Source organism: Patagioenas fasciata, chromosome 3 (assembly GCF_037038585.1).
Source record: "Patagioenas fasciata isolate bPatFas1 chromosome 3, bPatFas1.hap1, whole genome shotgun sequence".
In the NCBI taxonomy this organism is placed as follows: domain Eukaryota; kingdom Metazoa; phylum Chordata; class Aves; order Columbiformes; family Columbidae; genus Patagioenas; species Patagioenas fasciata.
Window position 1 is genome coordinate 62,992,534 of NC_092522.1, and position 19,985 is coordinate 63,012,518.

The 19,985-nt window shown below is 43.4% G+C and overlaps 1 protein-coding gene across 9 annotated transcripts in view; it reads left to right on the plus strand.

Moving 5' to 3' along the window:
* Positions 1–19,985, plus strand: part of HIVEP2 (HIVEP zinc finger 2) — a 140,712-nt gene that overhangs the window by 75,782 nt on the left and 44,945 nt on the right. For all 9 annotated transcript variants that reach the window (XM_065833437.2, XM_065833438.2, XM_065833439.2 and 6 more), the window contains one exon: positions 11,834–11,931. The gene's annotated coding sequence lies outside the window, so the exon portion shown is untranslated. The remainder of the gene's footprint in view (positions 1–11,833; positions 11,932–19,985) is intronic.

Consider the following 19,985-nt stretch of genomic DNA (forward strand, 5'->3'; position numbering starts at 1 on the left):
TCAGTGACGATTGCGTCAGGACCATCAGTTGTTATTTCCAGGTCCTCAATTTTCTTTTCAGCCTCCTGCCGTTTTAATCCCAAACCTTCAAGTTTCCTGTCCATAGAAACCGTAGTAGCCTGGATTAGGTCCAGCCTTCCAGAAGTATTTACCACATGCCTTGTAAAGAAATTAAATAATACTGGGTGGCCAAGGACTGCAGCTCTAGACATTGCCAAACCAAAGGCAGGTAAGCAGGTAGGCTGTATTCACAGGTTGAAAACTGTGCCTGAATATGCTGCCAGATCCCTCGCTGATCTGAATTTCCTCAAGGGCATGTTAAAGTCACTGCCCATTCTCTCATAAAAATCATAGATGACAGTGTTAAAATCTTACATCACTTGGGTGATTGTGACCAGTAGGTCATACCATATAGCACACCTGGAAAATATCTTCCACACAGCTTCAGAAAGCAGATCCACAAATTCCTTTAAAATACATCTTAAAATCAGCTGCATTTTTCATCATCCTAGTGAATTTGGTTGTTTTCTTAAAGCAGCACACCCAATCCCAGGCACTTCGTTTGGCATAATTTTTCCTGTGTTGCTGTACATCGTGGGCTTCCCTTCTTCATGCAGGAGAAGGCTGTGGCTGCAAAGACAGCAGCACCAAGCCTGTGTCTGCTCCCTCCTTCCTGTGGCTCCAGGGAAGGGCATTCAGCCCAAGCTGAACCTCACCAATGTGTGCAAGGCCAGGAGGGTCAGCCTTCTCCTCCAGAACGGTGATGGAGCAGCAGGAGCCACAGGAACGCTGGAGACTTCTTTTGTTTGTGGAAATCCTGTAACCTTTCCTATCAGAGCATGAGTGCTGAGGCATTTTATCTCTGCATTTCTGCAAAACTGAATGAGAAGCTAAGATTCCTGTTAGTGGCAGAAGCCAGTATTGAAGTCTTTGGAAAAGACTCCTCACTCCAAGCAAAGGAAGAACATGCCTATTTTACGGACTTCTGCTGTCATAGCTGACTTGGCCAAAGGCATAGAGAAGCTTGATCCTTGACTGACAAAACCTCTCATTGTGGATACAGTTAGGACAAAACTTTACTTTTACTGAAACACTTTTTGCTTGCTGGGTGAGGGAAAAGGGACCTCAGTAAAATGCTGTGCCAGCAAATAGTGTGATTTTGGTGGTGCAAAAGAAGGCTATGTTGGGAACACACTGTCAGTACAGTTTGCTAGGACAGCTGCACCAGCAGAGCTATCCTATTCTGGATACAGCCTTGTCTTCTGTTCCAGTTTGTCATGCATGATTTATCTTTCTGTCACCTCTTCAGGTCCCTGGGCACCTCTCAGCGTAAAAAGAAATTAAAACACAATACAGATAAGTCTGCTCTGTATTGGTGTCTTGACCTTTAATATATCAGGTTTTCATATTGCAACTTTCCCAGCAAATAGGCTGTCCTACAAGAACAGAGGTTGCTTTAGTGATCTGCAGAGGTCCCACCTCAGCCATACTTCAGTTTTATTTGCTTCTACCTACAAACTCTCAAGCTGCCTGAAAAGCCTTTGAGAGGAGATAAGGTTTCAGATTCCCTTGAAGATCATAACCATGAAGTCCAGCAGTCCAGTGAGGAAAAAAAATTATCATCAAAAATCAGAGAAAACAACCTGGCAACCCAAGTGTCAGAAAGATTGCTTAATGTTTTGTCCTGTTATGCCAATTTAATTTTTATCAGACTTCGGGTTTGGTTTTTGTTGTTGTTGTTTGTTTATTTGTTTTCCCCTTGGTGCTCTCACTACATTTTTCTTCCTTTATTAAAGCATTTGCATCTTGCTTTGTGCTTTTGTAGCAACATTCCTCCTGAGCAGACGAGAATGTCACTCTGATGGCAGGTTCGCAGTCAGACTCCTTAGATCAATAAACCATCTTAGTTGTTGGGTAAACCAGATGTGAATTTTAAAAATCCACAGTTGCACTTACAATACCACAGTGGCCAGAACCTGATTTGATTGGGTTTCAGTCTCCTGTTTTTCTCTGCAACTATTGAAGGTGCTGTGGTGGGGTTTTTTGGTTTTGTTTTGGGGTTTGTTTGTTTGTTTGTTTGTTTGTTTGTTTATTTTTCCCCAAGAGACAGACAACCGTGTCTTTAAAGAAACAAAACAACTATGCCAACAGATGAGGGAGAAAATGCTGTGTCTGAAATGGTGCTAGGAATAAACCGTGTTAAAAATAGGTAGTCTTGCCACAACTGTCTCTTTGTCCAATGTGGAAATCCATCTTTCCCATACTAGCATTTTATCAAAACTGTACTAAAAGCCTGCTAGAAAAACTGCTAAATTAGTCTATAAAATGCTGCTAGAACAGTAACTACCCTCTTCCTGTCTAATTGTAACAATCATGCTAGTAAATGAGAAAGGCTAAGGGAGCTGTGCTGCCACAGGAGAGCTCTTCACAATTCCTTTGACTGACCTTGACCAGCAGCATCTCAAACACTTGTGGATATAGATTTTAATGATGTGAACCCTTTCCACCTCTAGCAGTACTAGTGCAATGAGGACACCAGAGGGTGTCAGAATTTTGCCCTTTCTTAGAAAGGTTGTTTCACTCCTAGGTAGGGAGAGAAATAATTTTCCTGTCCCACAAACTCTCTGGGGAGAACCCATGGCAGTTCCGCTAACCAGTTTGTTTGTTTGTTTGTTTGTTTGTTGGGTTTTTTTACAGAAAACTCCTGCCCTCTTCAAAACAAGAAAGCAAGCTGAACTACGTGTGCTTGTTAGTAGCAGAATTACAGCTGCAGTTTAGACATTGCATTTCTGCTTTCCATCTGTTGTCTCACTTATTTTTGCCGTCTGTCTTCTTGCTTTCAATTGTCTCTTCTGTGTCTCAGTTTATCCAATTTTCAGGGCTCGCCAGCCATTTCAGCATTATCACTGTCCTAATGGCTGTAAGGAGAGCAGAGAAGCTCTTCGCTAAATGATTTTTTTTCCACAGTGCCTCTGCGCTTGCTTTGGTTGGTTTTTGTTTGTGCTTGGTGCTCCATGTTGTGTCATCTGGGAAGAGAGGAGATGTTTGCATAAAGTGTATTTTGCTGGAGTTGTTTAATTTCTGCAAACATTTACACTCTGCAGCTCATGGTGCCTTCAGGGCAGGGACAGATTGTAATCTCAAACGGAGAAGGAAGCAAAGGGTCGACCCCATGCTGTCTGTTTCTGGCAGCCTGGAGGAACTGGAGAACAGGTAGAGCCTGTCCCTCAGCACTCCCCTCCCTGCAGCTCTCCCAGCCTGGCCGGGGGCGGGGGGGGGGGGTCCCACTTGGGAGGAAGCTGCCTTGGGCAGCTAAACATCATTTAGGGCAGCCCCACAGTGTTTGTAATTGATGCCTGATCTCTGAGATTGGTCGAAAAGCAAAGGTAGATAAGACCCCTTAGTCTGGGGAGAGGGGCAGAGGGAGGCGAGCGGTGCAGCCGCTGATGCTGAGCCTAAATCCCCCATGAGCAGTCACAGCCCTGCTGTTTGCAACAGACTTTTTCTTTCCCACTTGTCCGCAGTTGAGGAGTGCTCCTGGACATTGTCTCTGTTAGATTAATGTTGTTTGCTAAGACTAAAGGAAATTTAAAGGACAATAAGAGGTTTCAGAGGACTTTAGAGGCTGTCCAGTTACTTCAGTGCATTCAGAGGAGAGGCACATGCCTTATCCAGGTGTGTATTAATTATCCCTGGTCTTTCCTCATTCCCATGGGAGGGAAATGGAAACAGGGAGTTGAAACACCCGTGATTTTCTGCTCTACTTGCAGTGGATAAGAAGGCTCCCACTTCTCTCTGTGCAAGGGCTCAGGAAGGCCCATCAGCAATTCTGGATATACAGGATTTCCTATGGTAGCTTCTTGCCTCATCTTTCCTGGAGTTACCTCCTCCTGCCTCTGTGGTCCACTGCTATCTGAGGATAGTATGTATGTATGTCTCTGTCCAGCCCAAGAATGTCCCATGGCTTTTTAAAATTTGGTTTTGCTTAACCAATCTATGGATGAGTTAAAAATACTAGTACTTAACATGCATAAATGACAGTTTGATTAACAGCTCAATTCCACCTTCTTCCAGGAAGAAGGAAATCAAGGGAAGTTTTGTGCAACATCTTCAGTCTATGAAAAACCCATATTCAGAAAGATACATGCTACGTATTCACTTTTGACTTGACCACATGCTTTGCTTTGCTGAATTGGCTTTACTGATTAGAGGTGGAATTAAGCATATGCATAAATGAGTTGCTTAGCTGTGACTGATGTTGCGTAATTTGTATGCTGGAGCTTTTCCATGTAATTCAGTGAGAGCAGAGTCAGGCCGCAGCGACAGAGAGGTGATGCAGTTGTAATTGGCAGGATATGCCAATTAAAACTTATTCCCTTTCTATTGTAAAATGAGGTTTTGTTTTCTCATTAATGCCAATTTCAGATTATGGTTGTGAATTGTTTTCAAGTCAATATGGTTTCATGGGACAAGTATTACAAAACATTTTTGCTTCAGCTATAGGAATATATAGCTAAAAGGTCTTCTGTAGCTGTATCCAGGCTAACAACTTGCTGCTGAACTGCCTCATTTTTCAGACTGTTTCATTCTTGTGTTGGACAGTAAAATCATTCGAAAACATCCACTGGCAGCATTTAATAGCATATATTTAGAACCTGAAATAAAGAAACTAGACATTTGTGATGCACCACTAATCTATTAGTAATTTGTTAAATTCCACTCCTCCACACATGCAAAATAATAAAATAGAAGTGATTAAAAATGAAAATGATAAAAGCAAATCTTTGTATTCATGGCTTTTTTTTTTTTTAATGTACCAGCTCATTTTCTTTTTCTGAGAATCAATGGTGATTGCAGGTGAAAAATTGCAAACAAAACTAAGGAGAAGTTCAAGTTAGCTGAGGAGCCAGAAGTGTGATTCAGGAGCTGAAAATATCTCTGCGCTTCATGCACCAAACTCAAACACTGTGCTTTGGCAACGCCCCCTGGATTAGAAGCGGAGTTTGAGGTCATTCCTCCTCCAGCCTGCCATGTATGGATAGGGCCCACGCTCATGACAAATTACTGTCTTACTGAGCACACACCAAGAGCGGAGTGACATCAGTGCAGAGGGATCTTGCCTCACTGTGGAGGACCAAAGACCCCACTGCTGCCTTTCTCTTGTCTGTCTCTAGACCTGGAGGACCAGCGAGGAGGTACATGGAAGGAGGACACTTGAAACAGTCCCTGTCTAGACATGGCAATAACAAGGGATAGTGAGGTGGAACGCTCTTCTCCTTGTAAAGAAATTGCACAACGTCCAGCAGAAGTGCTAACAAAGCGTGTGGTCAGAGGTGCTTTCGTGGCCTCTTCAGATTTTTAAAGCAAACGATCAGCTGCCAGTGATGGTGCTTTATCATGGCTGCTGACCTAAAACGACAGTAGCGTACCCTGTGCTGGACAAGCTGTCTTTGCAACCAGGAGCACAGTGTCAGAGAATGATCTCAGCTTAGCTGGCGTAAATCCAGAGCGCATCGAAGTCTGTCTTTGACTTAACAGCAGTCTCACTGAGATGTTAGTTTTATTTTATAGAAAATATTGCCTTAGATTTTGCAGGTAACAACAACCAAAACTCTAAGCAGACCCCAAGTCCTTAGATTTTCTGCACAGACAAATTTCTGTTGTTCACAAGCATCTTGCTTCCCTCCTCGTGTCCTGCAGGTCTGACCAGTTGCCAGCTTGTCAGGGGCAAGTCAGCTTTTTTCTAATGCTGAAACTGTCCAGTGCTGCTGCCATCGCTCTGCTATGGGCTTGAACTTGACATGGTCTTTCCGTGGAGATGGAGATAATTTTGACAGCTCAAGTGATTGTCCTGGGCTTGTAGGACACCTGCTGCATTGCAGCCCACCTGCTTGGCTACTACCAGTGGCTCTGCCTCAGTTTCCTTGTTGTGCACGTGGCTGTATTGTTTGTTTCCCAAGGCATGGGTGTTGCAGCAGGCTTAGTCATGCAAAGAGGGAAAGAAAGCCAAGGCACTCAGTGTAGGAGGTTCCTCATGGTGATTTTGTTGAAACCTGTTTGGATGCACAAGGGTATCAAACTCATTTTTGCCGGGGGCCACATCAGCCTCATGGTTGCCTTCCAAGGGCCAAATGCAATTTTAGGACTGTATAAATGTAGGAGCATGAGCTTTACCTGGAATCCTATCTTGGGCTCAGCTGAGACTTGATGTTTCCACTCTCTCTGCCTACTCTCGAAGGATCTCCAGATGTACTTGCATCTTGCTGCCAGCTGCCTGCACAAACAGCCCCTCTTCTCTTGGCAGCAGCAGGCAAGATGAATGGCTTGAACAATGTGTGTGTATGGACGCTGGGTCAGTTGTCAGCCTTACCACTGTCTAGAAGCATCAAACCTGGTTATTGAGGGCACTGATCTCAGCTGGCAGTGTCCAAACTGTTATTTGCAGTGAGGTTACGGACCTATACTTAGGAGGATGTGCTCTTGCTAATTTAGCTCCTGGCTGAAGAAAAAGTAACCCAAAATCATAGTTCCAGCAGTGGCAGCAAAATAAGATCCTGTGCAGAGTGGGCTTTGGGGATAGAGAAGATAATGTAGAGAGGATCCAAAGAAGAAATAATCTCCTTCAATTTAATAAAGTCATCCACCTATGTGTAAAGTAAACAAAGTTCATAGGTGACATTCCAAAAGTCACTTGGCATGACAGAGCTTTTAAGTAAATTTTGTCCAGGTTGCTAACTTTCTGCAGAGCCTGAGAGACAATAAGACGAGCTCAGATAACACATGTTAGTAAATATGACTATTTTTATTTCTATAATATGTGTACATACACATACATGCATACACACAAATGCATACATACATGTGTGTGTGTATGTGTATGAATTAATGCATGTATAAATTGGAACAAATTAAAATTTTACTAAGTTTTCTTGGTGCTCTTTGCATGCAGATCTGCAACGTGGTGCTAGCATGTAGGAACCAAAATACCAAATGAAGAAAAGCTGTGAATAAAGAAAATTTAAATGGGCTATCACAGCTCTATTGAGAAAAATGTGGAAACCAAAAAAAAGCATAAATACTGAAAAATAAATTAGGCTTCAAATGTCTTTCTACTTTAGCGATGAAGACAAAAATGTTTACAGCATAGAGACATTTGATTAAAAAAGTAAATTATATCCCTTTAACTTTGGAGGTAGTTCAAGATTTGGGCCATTAATTTCATTAAACTGCTTGTAGGAAAACACATTTCTGCAGTACCAAGAGCTTCCAGAATGACCTGGAATTAAGAGGGCAAAGGCAGAGACACTGTAAGTATTTTAATTCGTCTATTCATGGATGACTTGTGTGAACACATTAAGAACACCAGTAAAGTAATGGGAATAATTTCCTTCCACTTTTTCCAAATTCAATTGCATACGGTGTGATTGCATTTGATCAGGACATGGACGTCATTTCTCAGATGATTTTGTTCTGCAGTTGTTCATATGAAGTCAATTTAAAGTATCACATTGCTTTTACCTTCCTTAAGTAGGAAGATGGTTTTTACCTCTGAAGTTAGCTGCCATAGCTATCAAATTGTGTATATAATAAATTGTGCTTTGTTTAGAGAACGGTAACTGTAAAATATTGCCCATTCAGAGAAAAAGTACTGAGACTGACACTGATGCCTGAAGCTTAATGCATCAGAGGTGCAATCAAGCAAATTTTAGACTTCTTATTTCTCCCATTACAGATCATAATTCATAGAGTTCTCCAGACTTGCTGTGTTTGAAAAGGAGAAATGGAGCAAAGAGAGCATTAGAAAATCCACACGGGCTGGGTTCACAGTCTCTGCATACCACAGTACAGAAGCTTGCATGGTCAATTCATTGTGTTTAGTAAGAAAGCATGTATAACGGAGGATTTGGACCCATGGAGTAGTGGGAGACTTGCATATAGCCTCGCTGCTTTGAGTTGCCAGCCATGAATTCAAGCCCTTGGGTAGTATGCTACAGAAGCATGTGTTTTTTTCTAACTGCATTGCCTGGCTCTCCTTTGGTACAAATTATCCTATACAATCCTGGAACTTGGCTGCAATTTAAATGGCACCTGGCTTTCTTATTGACCTGTTCAAACTGAGGCTTTAGTTGAATTCACAAACCATGGCAAGGTGCGGTCTGTGCTGCAATGCGATCTGCTGCAAGCCAGTTAAGGAGTAACATGGGCATGGCTTTACTTGCCCTTTGTACTCCTGGGGCAATTTCACCCATTTATTGTGCTATTTCAGAACCTTCAAATAATTAGCAGTGAAATAAATATTATCCAATTGCTTTCCTTAAACTTCAGTTTCTGAATAAAATACACATAAGACTTCTGGTATTTTTTACCTTGTGAAGCACACGCTTATCTTCCTGTCGCCCCTCTACCTCCAACTGACCTTGCAGCATCAGTGTAACAGATATATAAAAAGTAATATTAAAAAAAGTCCCTGTTCTTATCGATCCACGAAATGAATTAATCTTTATGGTCAGATGATGCCAGCGCCTACTGCTACATTTAGGTTTCACCACTGAAGGTGTAGTTCTACCATGACAAAATGATGACGATAGCTGCCAAGGGAGAATCTGGCAGTGTAGCAGATGGTGTAAGAGTTATTATCAGAGCCCTTCTGCCTGTGTGTTGCCAGGTCCTAATCCTGGAGTGTCTGAGATACAAAGTTCAAATTGAAAAAAAACCTCTTCCAAGCAGTAAGACACACCACGCTTCTCATACTCTCATTTCTCTTCTGATGTGCTTGTTTAATCTTAGTTTCCGTGGCTGGCAAACAACTGCAGCAGATAAAGTGAGTCGTGACCAGATAAGACCAAATACTAGCAAATGCTCAGCAGTGGTGGTTGCATTGCTGTCTGGCCTTGGTGGGCAGTCGCTGAAGGCACACTTGTTTGCTTCTGCTGCCAAAGAACCAAGGATTGCACAAATTTTACTAATGTGGTGATAAAAACAAATTAAAAGTTCCTGAGTTTAGTATTGCAACAATGCCTCTGGGAGCTTTAATTGGGCGGTAAAATCTTGTTTGATGACACGTGCATTATCTGGGCGTATTAGAGACTGTGCAGGTCGGCTGTTCCCTCAGACTACATCCTGTTTGCTAGGGCTGCTGTAAGATGGTGGGTTAGTAAGGAGGCAGTAGCAGACAAAATCATACTATCCTTAACCAGATCTTGCTCTGGATAGTGTTTTTCCTAATTGTAAGCAGCGATTAAGCCTCTTAAAGACTCAGAAATGGATCTAACTGTCACTGAAATCAGGGGCAGTCTTTCACACTTGGATCAGAGGCTAAAATATCCTTTCAGGAACACCACTGAAGACAGTGAGGTTACCAGAGTGAGAGGGAAGATGCTGGTTCCTATCAGGAGCTAAAAAATAAATTAGGGAAAACAGAACATAGTGTTCCTCATGGACTTCAGTTTAAATACTCTTTTTGAAGCTGGAGCTACAGCAGTGTGATTTTGCTTCATAAATGACGTATTTTACTAATGGCTTCATTCTCTTTGCATTGAAGTCACCTCTGCTCCTGCCAGGGTGCTACAGAGAGCATTTAGTGTAAATGAGAATAAAGACCCTTGTCTGCAGGTTGTGGATTAGGTAAACTAATTCACAATGCATGTTAATTAAAAATAACTGTGTGCAACTGTAGCCAGCATCACTAAAGCCAGTCAGGCCTGTGAAAGCCCAGGGTGACCTGGTTGGGGGCTGGAAGGTGTCTATACCTCACCAGAGAGAGCTGCAATCCAGAGCACCCCTAGGTCCTACTGAAGGACAGGGGAATAAGGACTCAAGACTTTCTTTATTGCTTTGCTTTGTTTTTCGAGTGGAACTTATCTCAGGCCAGTTGTAAAAATAGCGAGTGAAATACTGGTCCTGCTAAAAAGGGTTTTGCCCTTGAGTCCAGTCATGCCAAGGTTTCACCCACAGATTAAAACTGTATTGGGCCCTGTCTGTTCAAGGGTTCAAAAGTAGTTCCTGGCTCCATGTTCAGATCATTTCCTAGGAAGTTGTATATTGTTATGATAAAGTGTCAGGATCTTGAACCAGAGCATATGTTATTTTATATACTCAGCTGCTTGTATAGACCACTGTTGACATTGCCAGTCAGTAACACTTTAACATTTGCTATTTGTTTTTGTTGCCAATAGCAAACATCATTGGAGGGGGGGGAAGAAAAGCATAAGCATAAGCATATGTCTTTTATTGCAAACCAGTTCCAGGCCTGCTTTACCCTTCACGCTGCTAGTGGTGGCACTGCCACGTGTCACCCACCCCATGTTTGACAGGCCTTGCCCTGGGTATGGGGCACCCTGGGCAGCTGTGACACTCACTGGAAGTAGAAGGTTTGCTATTGGCTTCAGTGCCAGTATGGCTAGGCCATGGGCACAGATCTGCAAGTCCAGTGTGCTATGTTTGAGATTTTCCTGTCCAAGTCCTCTGGCATGCTCCTCTGCCATGACATTGTAAGCCCTAGAGGAACAAGCACCTTTTCCTGCTGCAGTGGCCTGACTGCCCCCTGAGTGTGGTCAGCTGGGGCCCAGCGTCACGGCCAGGGCAGAGAGCAGAAGGGGTGACACCAGCTGCACTTCTTTCTGGGGACCGTGTGTTCCCCTAGGGTGCTGTCCTGTCCAGGAGCACATCCACCCTGCAATGTCCACACTAATTGCCCATCCCTGTCACGTCACCTGGGGTGGCACCTCATGCGTGGGCGTTCAAGCACAGAGAGAAGTCTGGAAGAAAGCGCCCAGGGCAAAATGCACGCTGTGGTTGTCTGTGTTTTCACACTGGTCTTCGACAAAATCAGAATAGCCAGGTGCATTGGAGTATGTGATCACTAAAAGATCACTGAAGTTTTGTTGTCTTGGTATTAATGAGGCAGGTGTTTCAGTCAGCTCTATTATGTGCAAATTAAATATGAGTCTCCAGTTCCTGATGCATTGCCTGTGTGCCCTGATTAAGGGTAACCTCCTTGTATTCAATAACCCCCTCCCTGCAGGTGTAAATAGGGCAGCCTGTAGCCGTCTGATGCCTCTAACACATTAACGAACATGTCTCCTGGTGCTCTGTGCCTTGGACTCACAGATGTACATACACTCCTGCATATGCACACACAACAGATCTTTTGTATACAGAAAGTGCCTTTTGGTGGCCTTTCTCAGTGTAGCAGAGTGATTTTCACATTTTACGTTAATTTTTTTTTTTTCCAAAACAGACTAGCATCATATGGAAAGGGAAGTTTTAGAGGTGACCTCACTTTGTAAGCACAGTGCTAGACAGGAAAGAAGCAGAATAAAAGACAACTGCACTGCTCTGATTTACTAACAAGAAAGTATTTGCATTTAATTAAAAATATGTGCTGTTAAATTCTGATTTGGGCAGGGTCTTTTCAAAATTAGGCAGAAAACCTGGAACTGCAAGCCCTAAAGGTAAATAGACTACAAAGGCACTTCCCTGCTTTGTGTGTTTGCACTGCTTGTTGTATACATCGTGTTTGAAAACATATCATTGTATGCACCTTTTGGTCTTGCCTATCTATTGTTTTTACCTCGGAATATATTAGTTGATGTCTATTCTAGCCCACAGCTAGAATAGCAGCTGGAAACTGCAGGAGAGCTACTGATTGCTGCTACCACATTGCTCTGAGGGAAGAATGCCCCAAGTATCACGAAGCACTGTGACTGAATCTCTGAAGTTCTTACAAGTATTGATGTAGCCAATGCCGTAATGTCAACTAGGTTATAAAATCAAACAGCAGGCTGAATAGACCACAATACTTAAAAGTCTTTCATACTTGTTTTCCAAACAGGTGGAAGAGAGACTCAACAGCCATATTCGCTGGAGCAGTGAACCCAATTGCCTTGACTGGAACTATTACTCACTTGCACCTTTGATGGCAGCAGCCAGGTAGGAGAGCAAAGAAAGAACAGGTTTGAGTGAACTGAGGGAGTGGGTCCAGGTGAATAGTTTTTCATTCACAGAAGGCTTCACGTGGAAGTCACTCACATTTAAATACTGATTGCATGTCCTTTTGTTACCACTGAAGTCAGCTCTTGCTGAAATCAGAGGCATTTCTCTTTTGGGGCAGGTTATGTTTTTATTCATTTGGAAGTGCTGTCTTTGCTTTATCCACATATTTCATTTGTCATCACTTTCCCTCCTCTATGCAGTCCTTGCATCAAACGCCCAGGAAGCATACTTTTTGAACTAAATAAATAAACAGAAAAATGTACTTGTAAAAACATCAGAAGAAATGGTGGGTGGGGTTTTGATATCTGAAACTTTTTTTTTCATTTTTAAATTTTCTTAAAGTTTAAGTTGGTGATTTCTGCTTGACCATCTTGCCATTGCTAATACCGTTTAAAGTTATTTTTTCCTCTCGGTCATGAACACTTGGGCAAATACAAACTTTAAAGTGCTGACACTATAGAATAATGACATCCAAGCTAGCTTAAAGGTAATAGATCCCCAACAGCAGTCTCACTAGGGCATCACATAGTTCTGAAGCCAGTTTATCTTGTCAAGAAAAGGTCTGCTTTCAGCTACTCATTGCAGCTCCAGGTTTATTTGGGTTGGTAGTCACAGGATGGACAGGTTTCACATTGACTTTGTCTCAAAAACTGTGCCTGCGTGCAGTACAGAGAGAGTTACTTTTGTTACTGGAGGAAACCTGAGACACTGCCAAGCTTCTCTTCTCTGTACCGGCACATCCTTGGTGGTCAGAGAATTATGTTAGCCCTCAGAATTTAACGACACTGGCTTGAAATAATGAAAACTTAAGAAAAAGTTTGATCGTTCTCATTGGCCTTCTCTTTTTTAAAAATATCCAAGATTTATTTGCAACCATAGGAGCTGAGTATAGAAGGGAGACACCAAAGATTCTTATGTGAAATTATGACCACAGGAGAAGGTGTTAAAAAAAATGCAGAACATATTTTGAGATAAACCCCCCAGATTTTTCAGAACTATGTCAGTGATATTTGACCTACATTTCATTCTATATCTGAATTGAAGGAAAAAATGGAGGGGGTTAAATTGAGATGAGATATCCCTTGAACCTTTGCTCAAACCTGGAACTGGTCCCAAATACTCTGCAGTCCAGGGTGATGCTATACGAGGTATCTCATCATATGGATCCCTCTCCCAGTCCCTGCAGTGGAAGCTGTGTCCATCTGTGTTGCACTCTTTCCCCTTTGTGGTCCCTCAGAACTAACAGAGATCTTTCTGTGCAGCCTGGGATCAGAGCTGGGTGGGCAAGGGGGTTGCAAACTGATGGCTGTCAGTAGGGTGTTGCCAACAAACATGTTGTCAAAAAACAAGGCATCATCCCTGCCGGAGGTCCTGTGGAATTTATGTTGAAAGTTCAGCAGGAAAACAAACTGTCCTCATGCACCCCTGAGCTCTGTTGCCAGTTTGGGAAGCTTTAACGGTGTGTGAAATTTATAAGCAGGGGTAATGGAATACTCCTGCAGTATAGAAACCCAGCCATGTCCTGACTCACCAGTCAGGATTTAAGTGTAAAACTGAGAACTTCGGTACATAAGAGCATGGCAGCCATCCTCTCAAATGGGGTTTTAGCATAAATTTTTCAGGTTTTATTTGTGTGGAACTTAATGGTACTTCTGTGCCTTGGGTCCTTATTGCTGTGGCTCTCTTGTATGCTGAGAACTCTTTGTGGCAATGTGTCAGCAGAGTAATGGCACGCTTTCCCTTTTTGTTTGAAACATTTGAATTTTAGAATAGATACTCTCAACGTGGTTCAGACCAATGTTATTGTAACTATGACAATTTGTACTGCTACCTTGTGTGCAAAGGGTATTAAGGCAAGCACTTAATACTGGTAGGATAGTAAATATGCTGTGTGAGCTAATAAAAGGCTCCCATTAAGTATCTGAACCCTATTACTGCCTACTTTACAGGTGAAAGCTTGCAGTCTGACTCCACTGCTACATATGGGGCAATAGGAAGGCACATTTTCTCTGAAGACCAGAGCATGCAATGCTGCCAAACCAGCATTCCCAGGTGCCCTGCAGGGAATGATTCTTGCAGCAGAGTGAGATTGCACAAGCTGCGGTGCAAAGGACTAGCTGCTTCATTTTGGCTGAGAATCCTTTGAAAATGCTGGTCCTGATTCTCTACTGTCTGAAACCTTTTGCTATTTATACCTGAGTAAAGTGAATGCTGAGCGAGCATAAAATGCCACTACCCTAGTGCTAAAGGAGCCGTTATCCACTTTGCCCAGATATAAATGACTGTGCAAAGGGTGAAGCAAGTTCAAGGTCTCTGTTTTTGTGATGGCATTGCCCCTAGCTCCTGCTGCTCATTGCTGATGGTGCGAACAGGAGGCTGCGTCTTCATGGTGGTTTGAGTTCAGGATGCGCAAACACTGGGGGAAGCAAGAACACTCATTTCTTGTCTCGCTATTAGTAAGAGAGAAAAACGTGTTTCTTCTTCCAAGTCCAGGAGGTGGCCGAGCAGGGTGCCGGGACAACAGATCCATTTGCTGTTCTCTGACAGTCTGGGGTGGGCAGAAAGAGACTCGAAAACATCCGGGGGAGCCAGAAATGGGCGCTGCGAGGTCTCACAGTCCCCGGGCACAAAACGCCGCCGAGGCCGAACTGCCCGCGGCCGCCGCGGTGCCCGGGGCTGCCGGCTGCGCGCCTCCGGGCTGGCGGGTGCGCTCCTGCGGGGCGGCGGCTGCGCGCCTGGTCGGCTGTCGGCTGCGCGCCTGCGGGGCGACGTGTGCGGGGCCGGCGGCGGCTCAAGCGCTTTCCGCGCCGCAGCGGGGCGGGGGAAGGTGGCGGCGGCGGCGGCAGCAGCAGCGGTGGCCCCGGGCCACCAGTCGAGGTCTGGGCGAAAAGAGGCTGCGTCTGCCGCAGCTGCAGCCTGCCAGCCCTTGTCCCCTCGGGAACCTGCGACACCCGTCTGCTGGCGAGGAGGTTCAGTGTTTATCTTCTGATTCTGTTTATTTCAGAGCCTTTCCCCACCCCCCTTCAGCCCTCCTCCCAGTAAAAATCAGGACTCGGTTAATGAAATCTAACAGCTTGGTTTCATTTTCCCCCATACACAATATGTGCTTTGTGCATCTCCTGTGCAGCCATGATAGCTGGCAGTGCCTTAACATGCTGTACATTGGAAGGACACGGTCCCTGAAATCCTCTGGCACCTCAAGCTACTGCTTTCAAACTAGAACAGAGACAGATAAGGATATCGTGAAGGAGAGGCTCGGTGTTGCATATTATAAAATTGAATCCTAAAAAAACCTGGATACTTTTGGCAGTATTTCGTATCTTGTAAATAGAACCCATATATATATTCATGCGTATTTTAAGTAGAATATAGTGTACTGCAATTTCTGCTATCTAAGCAAATATCTTGGTAGAGTAATTTGAAAACAGATTTTTTTTTTTTTGTAGCCAGCCCTGCACCAATTAAATAGCAATGCTGGCCTATGTTAGGCATTCTGAGCCAGAATCTGCCAGCTGTACCTGCTGAAGGCAATGAAGATGCTCAGGAGTTGACCTAGCCCTGGGTGAAGTCAGCAGTGGCTGGCTCCTCCTGAGCGGAGCTGCGTGTAGATTATGTGCAGCAATGCCTGCTGCCGTGGAAGGGACCCCTTTAAAAAGCAAGAAATGTGAATCGTTTTGAGTTACAGGCAGCAGGAAGGATTCTTCCTCTATAATACCTGGATAAACTTGTATTTATGTAGCTGTATCATTTCTGCAAGTAACCTACCTTTTATTAGGGATAGGTTGTGATAAGGTAATAAACTCTAAACTACATTGATATGATTAATTTTATGTAACTTCTAGTATGTGTATATGCGTATTCACATCTATATTTCCCTCTGTCTCAGACTATGCCAAGGTTACACATTCAAGGCTTACAGCTGCAATGAAGACATAAAGTGAATAACTGCTGTTTTAAATCTGCCAGTGACATATATTCAGAATTATTGTAATATGCCATGCTGTAGTAATACTAAGTTAAATGTTTCAAAATATAAACAAGAAACTGTAATATTTTTTGGTCTTTAGAAGTATTTCTGTGAATCTTGCTTTTTGTTGCTCTGTTCTTATCAGAAATTTGAAGAATTTACATTTTGGAAAAATTGCATAATATCCAGAGCCCTGTGCAAATCTGTGTGAGCTGAGTGTCTTGCTCACTGACACTTTGCTAAAAATTCTGAGACTGCGAAGTTTCAGCCAGCTGGGAATTTCAGACCCACACTAGCAGTTATCTCCAGATGGCTGCACTCTTACTTTGTACCAAGCCTTCTAGCATCTCAGTGGTTGCATGTTTGGAATGGTGATGTATACTGTTCCACTTGTTTTTGCCAGAAAATGTACAGGGCATTGTATGGTAAGTTTTGGCACATGCTATAGCTCAAAGAAGAGGTGACAAAGACAGTGTGGGGAGAGAAGAGAGGGGAGGAGAAGGACAGGAGAAGAAAGGAGTAAGAAAATGCAGCAAGAAGCGTTTATGTCAGCATAATGAATTCAGTCTGACTGGCAAATACAATTTGACTGCAACTTGTGAATTTCATTGAATTTGATCCAAGAAAGACACAGCTGAGCAATCTGCAGGAGGCAATCTTTTCCTAGAAGTATGCGGCTCCAAACTGCACAATTCTTCCACTGGTTGTAAAATGTCTGTACGCCACTGGACCTGTGTAATCAGATGCTTTTGAAGAGAAAGTTGTGTATTGAGACAGTCAACTGAAGAATAACAAAAAAAATAACAACGTAGAGCTTTGAAAGAAGAAAACCTATACTATTTGAAGTTAGCCAACGAAGCCTTAGTGATAAAGACAGTTAATCATTTCTGGTGCAGCTGTTTCCTGACATTTCTGCAAAATGTTGTGGAAAAATTAATGTAGGTTTGTTCAGTAATGGTTTCAAGCTTGGCTAGTGGAAAATATGACAGTATTTCCATCGTCAATTAAGAACAAGCAAGACCTTTTCTTTTTTTTTTTTCCTGTAGGGGAAGTGGTATGCAGTTTGTACTGCACAGGAAACTGTAGACTTGAGAGCAGCTGTGTGATAGTAACAGGTATGCAGAGGATATGGAGAAGAGCCTGGGCCCTCTTCTTTTATCATATGTGTTTTAGTGTAGTACAGCTCCCTCTGTTATATGCTGGAAGAGGCCCCTTACAATAATCTAGCACATGGGATATTCCTTCGAGCGTCTGACTCTGAAAATATATGCCCTTCTTCTTGCTTCAATAACAAAGCTGGTATCAATAAGATTTCCATTGTGATTGTATTTTATTATTGTGATGTCCCGAAAGAGTGACTCATTTTGGTGGAGAGACACAGGATTTTTTAAACTGATCTATGAAATTAATTTTGCTTGCCGTTTGACCTCCACGTGTGTGATTTTCACAGCCGTGCAGCACGCCTCGGTGAGCACGTGTGGTTGCAGTGCTCCGTGGGTGCAGAGCAGCAGTGATCCTGATGTCACTGAGTAGCTGCTTTGTGGTCGGGGTAGAGGGCAACTTGTCAGCCTCCTGCGCAGCACAGGCACGGGGCTACGCATGTGTGCGAACTTGGTATCATATGTGAGTACGTAGTGTTGCAAATAGACAAGAAAGCATGCATTTCAGAAACGTGAGTGTGGCCAGAAGGTGCATTCCCCTCGCAGATCAGCATAGCTGAAGGTCACGGTAGCAGCTGAGCAGCGGCCTTTGTCCACTCCTTCACCTCGTTGCCCGCAGCACCTGGCAGGCGGCCAACTGCCGACAGCCTCCTCAATGGCACCCTGGGGCTCCTGCCACAGCTGCGCTGGGTTTGAGCTCAGCTTCGTTTGGTGGATGCCAGATCTGCTCCGCTGTCACACAGGCTGCACGGGACAGGAGGTAGTAGAGAAAGGGCTGAGATCTACTCTTGAGAGTAAGTTGTGAAAACCAGTTCTAGGTTGTCTATAAAATTAACATTTTACTCACAGGGATCTATATTTTATTTTGTGTTTAAAAATGCGTTACTGTGAAAATACAGTGGTACAGAATTACTGTAAATCACTGCAAATTTTTAGGTGAACAGTTTAGGTGCTCAATACCTCTTTTTGGACTGCGAGGGGTTGTACAAGCCTGCCTACTCTAATAACTTTTTTCTTCCTCTGAATCTCTGAGATACTTTGAGCCCTACCATAAATATGATTTCTAGCCTGTTTACACAGTAAGATGATTCATGCTAAAGTGGTTGATAGAAAGAAGATGCGTTATGATGAATGGTTTGTGCTTTTCTACTATCCCTCCAAAGAGGAGACGCTTACTCAGTGTTCCTCCTGCAAATTTAGAAGACCCTTAGCAAGCTCACAAAAAATGTTTGTCCTACTCTCTGTAACGTTAGCTGTGGAGTCTGTAGTTCTTATTGATGGGTTTAAGCCAGTGTAAAACAACAACAACAAAGTTGCATCCATGATCCGTGACCAATCACATAAAAGTCTAGCCCAAGTTCTGTCTGGTGCAAGTCTGCTGTGAGGAGCTTTGTTGAAGACTCTCCCAAGTGTACAGTGCCTAGTGCAGGTAAACCTGTTGCTGAAGTCAATGGCAGCTTTACCAGTTTCAGAGCATTAGGAACAGCTTATAGATAAGAGCCTGTAACTAATCTTGATTTGAGACATTAAAAGATTAATACTCCAAACATTCCATCTGTTACCACGTGTGTACTGGTACTGCAGTCAATATACTGTTGTGCCAGTGGTGGGAACACTTGTGTGCTGCAGGGTGTGCATGGGAGTAAGGGAGACATGAGGGCTCTGCTTTTGCAGCTTACCTGATGTGGGAAATCTGAGGGCACTGGGTCAGACATGAGCTGCTTTTCAACTTCTCAGCATGAGGGCTGTGCCTACAGCTGCTTAGGAATTTCTCATAAAAACAAATTGTCAATTGAAAGTGGAATTTCTACAAGAACAAGTTTTCCACTGGAAAATCTCCATACTGCTATTTTTATTTTTTTGTTTTCCAGTGGAGATCTCTGAATGAAATACTTCCCTTTAAGTCATCTTACTTTATGGAGAAGATCTTTGATTAGCTGAACTGAGCTAAAACCATTTCAGTTGCCATTAAGTTGTGTCTGCCTATTATTCCCTCTCATCTGATGGCATATGGCAGTACAAAAACTTCATGCTTAACAAGTTCCTCTGGGCAGGTCACTTCGACAGTCCTCCATGGCCCACACGGTATTGTAGTCACCCGGGTGAATAAGTCCAACAACTGAAGAAGCAACATAGTGAAACATTCTGAAATAGAGGCCCTGAACCCTGAGAAACCAGAGGAACCTTGGCCATTTGTGAGCTTGTATCTTTCCTATTCAAACTCAGTTTCCCAAATTTTTGTGTATTTTTTACTGGTTATTCCAAACGTCTATGGGGGTTGTAAAACTCTTGGATTCCATTTAAGATTAATGGGAAATAAAAAGTACATGTAAGGGATTGTAAAGTTGGCTAAGGTCACACCATCAAAGTTCTTGAAGGACTCCCACACACGTTTTGCTTTCTTGCCTGCCCTAACTGTGCCTATGGAAGGCAGCTGGGTGGTGGCTGAGACATCACTGTAGGTGACTGGGCACCTGGTGCTGAGCATATGGGAAGGGAGAGAGGAATGCTGCTGACACCAAGGTATTCACTGAATCACCCAGTGACCTCTTATGGATGCACGTTAGAAAAGAATGAATGCACACACCGCTTTTACTCTTTACAGTAACAGCTTGAATAGTTCCCTGAGATTATTAGTAGATGCTCTGTTCTCCTCACGGTACTGTGTCACCAGACTTTTATGAATCTTTTTCATGTTATCCCTCATAGTTTTTCCATCCTGTTCTCATTTACACATACAGGCAGTTCTTCCTAAAGCACTAAACCTTTGGCTGTATTGCACGGTGACCGGCTGACAGATTTGATGATCGTGGCTAGTGGCATGCACAGAGCACTAGCCCCTGCTGTCCCCTAGGGAAACACGT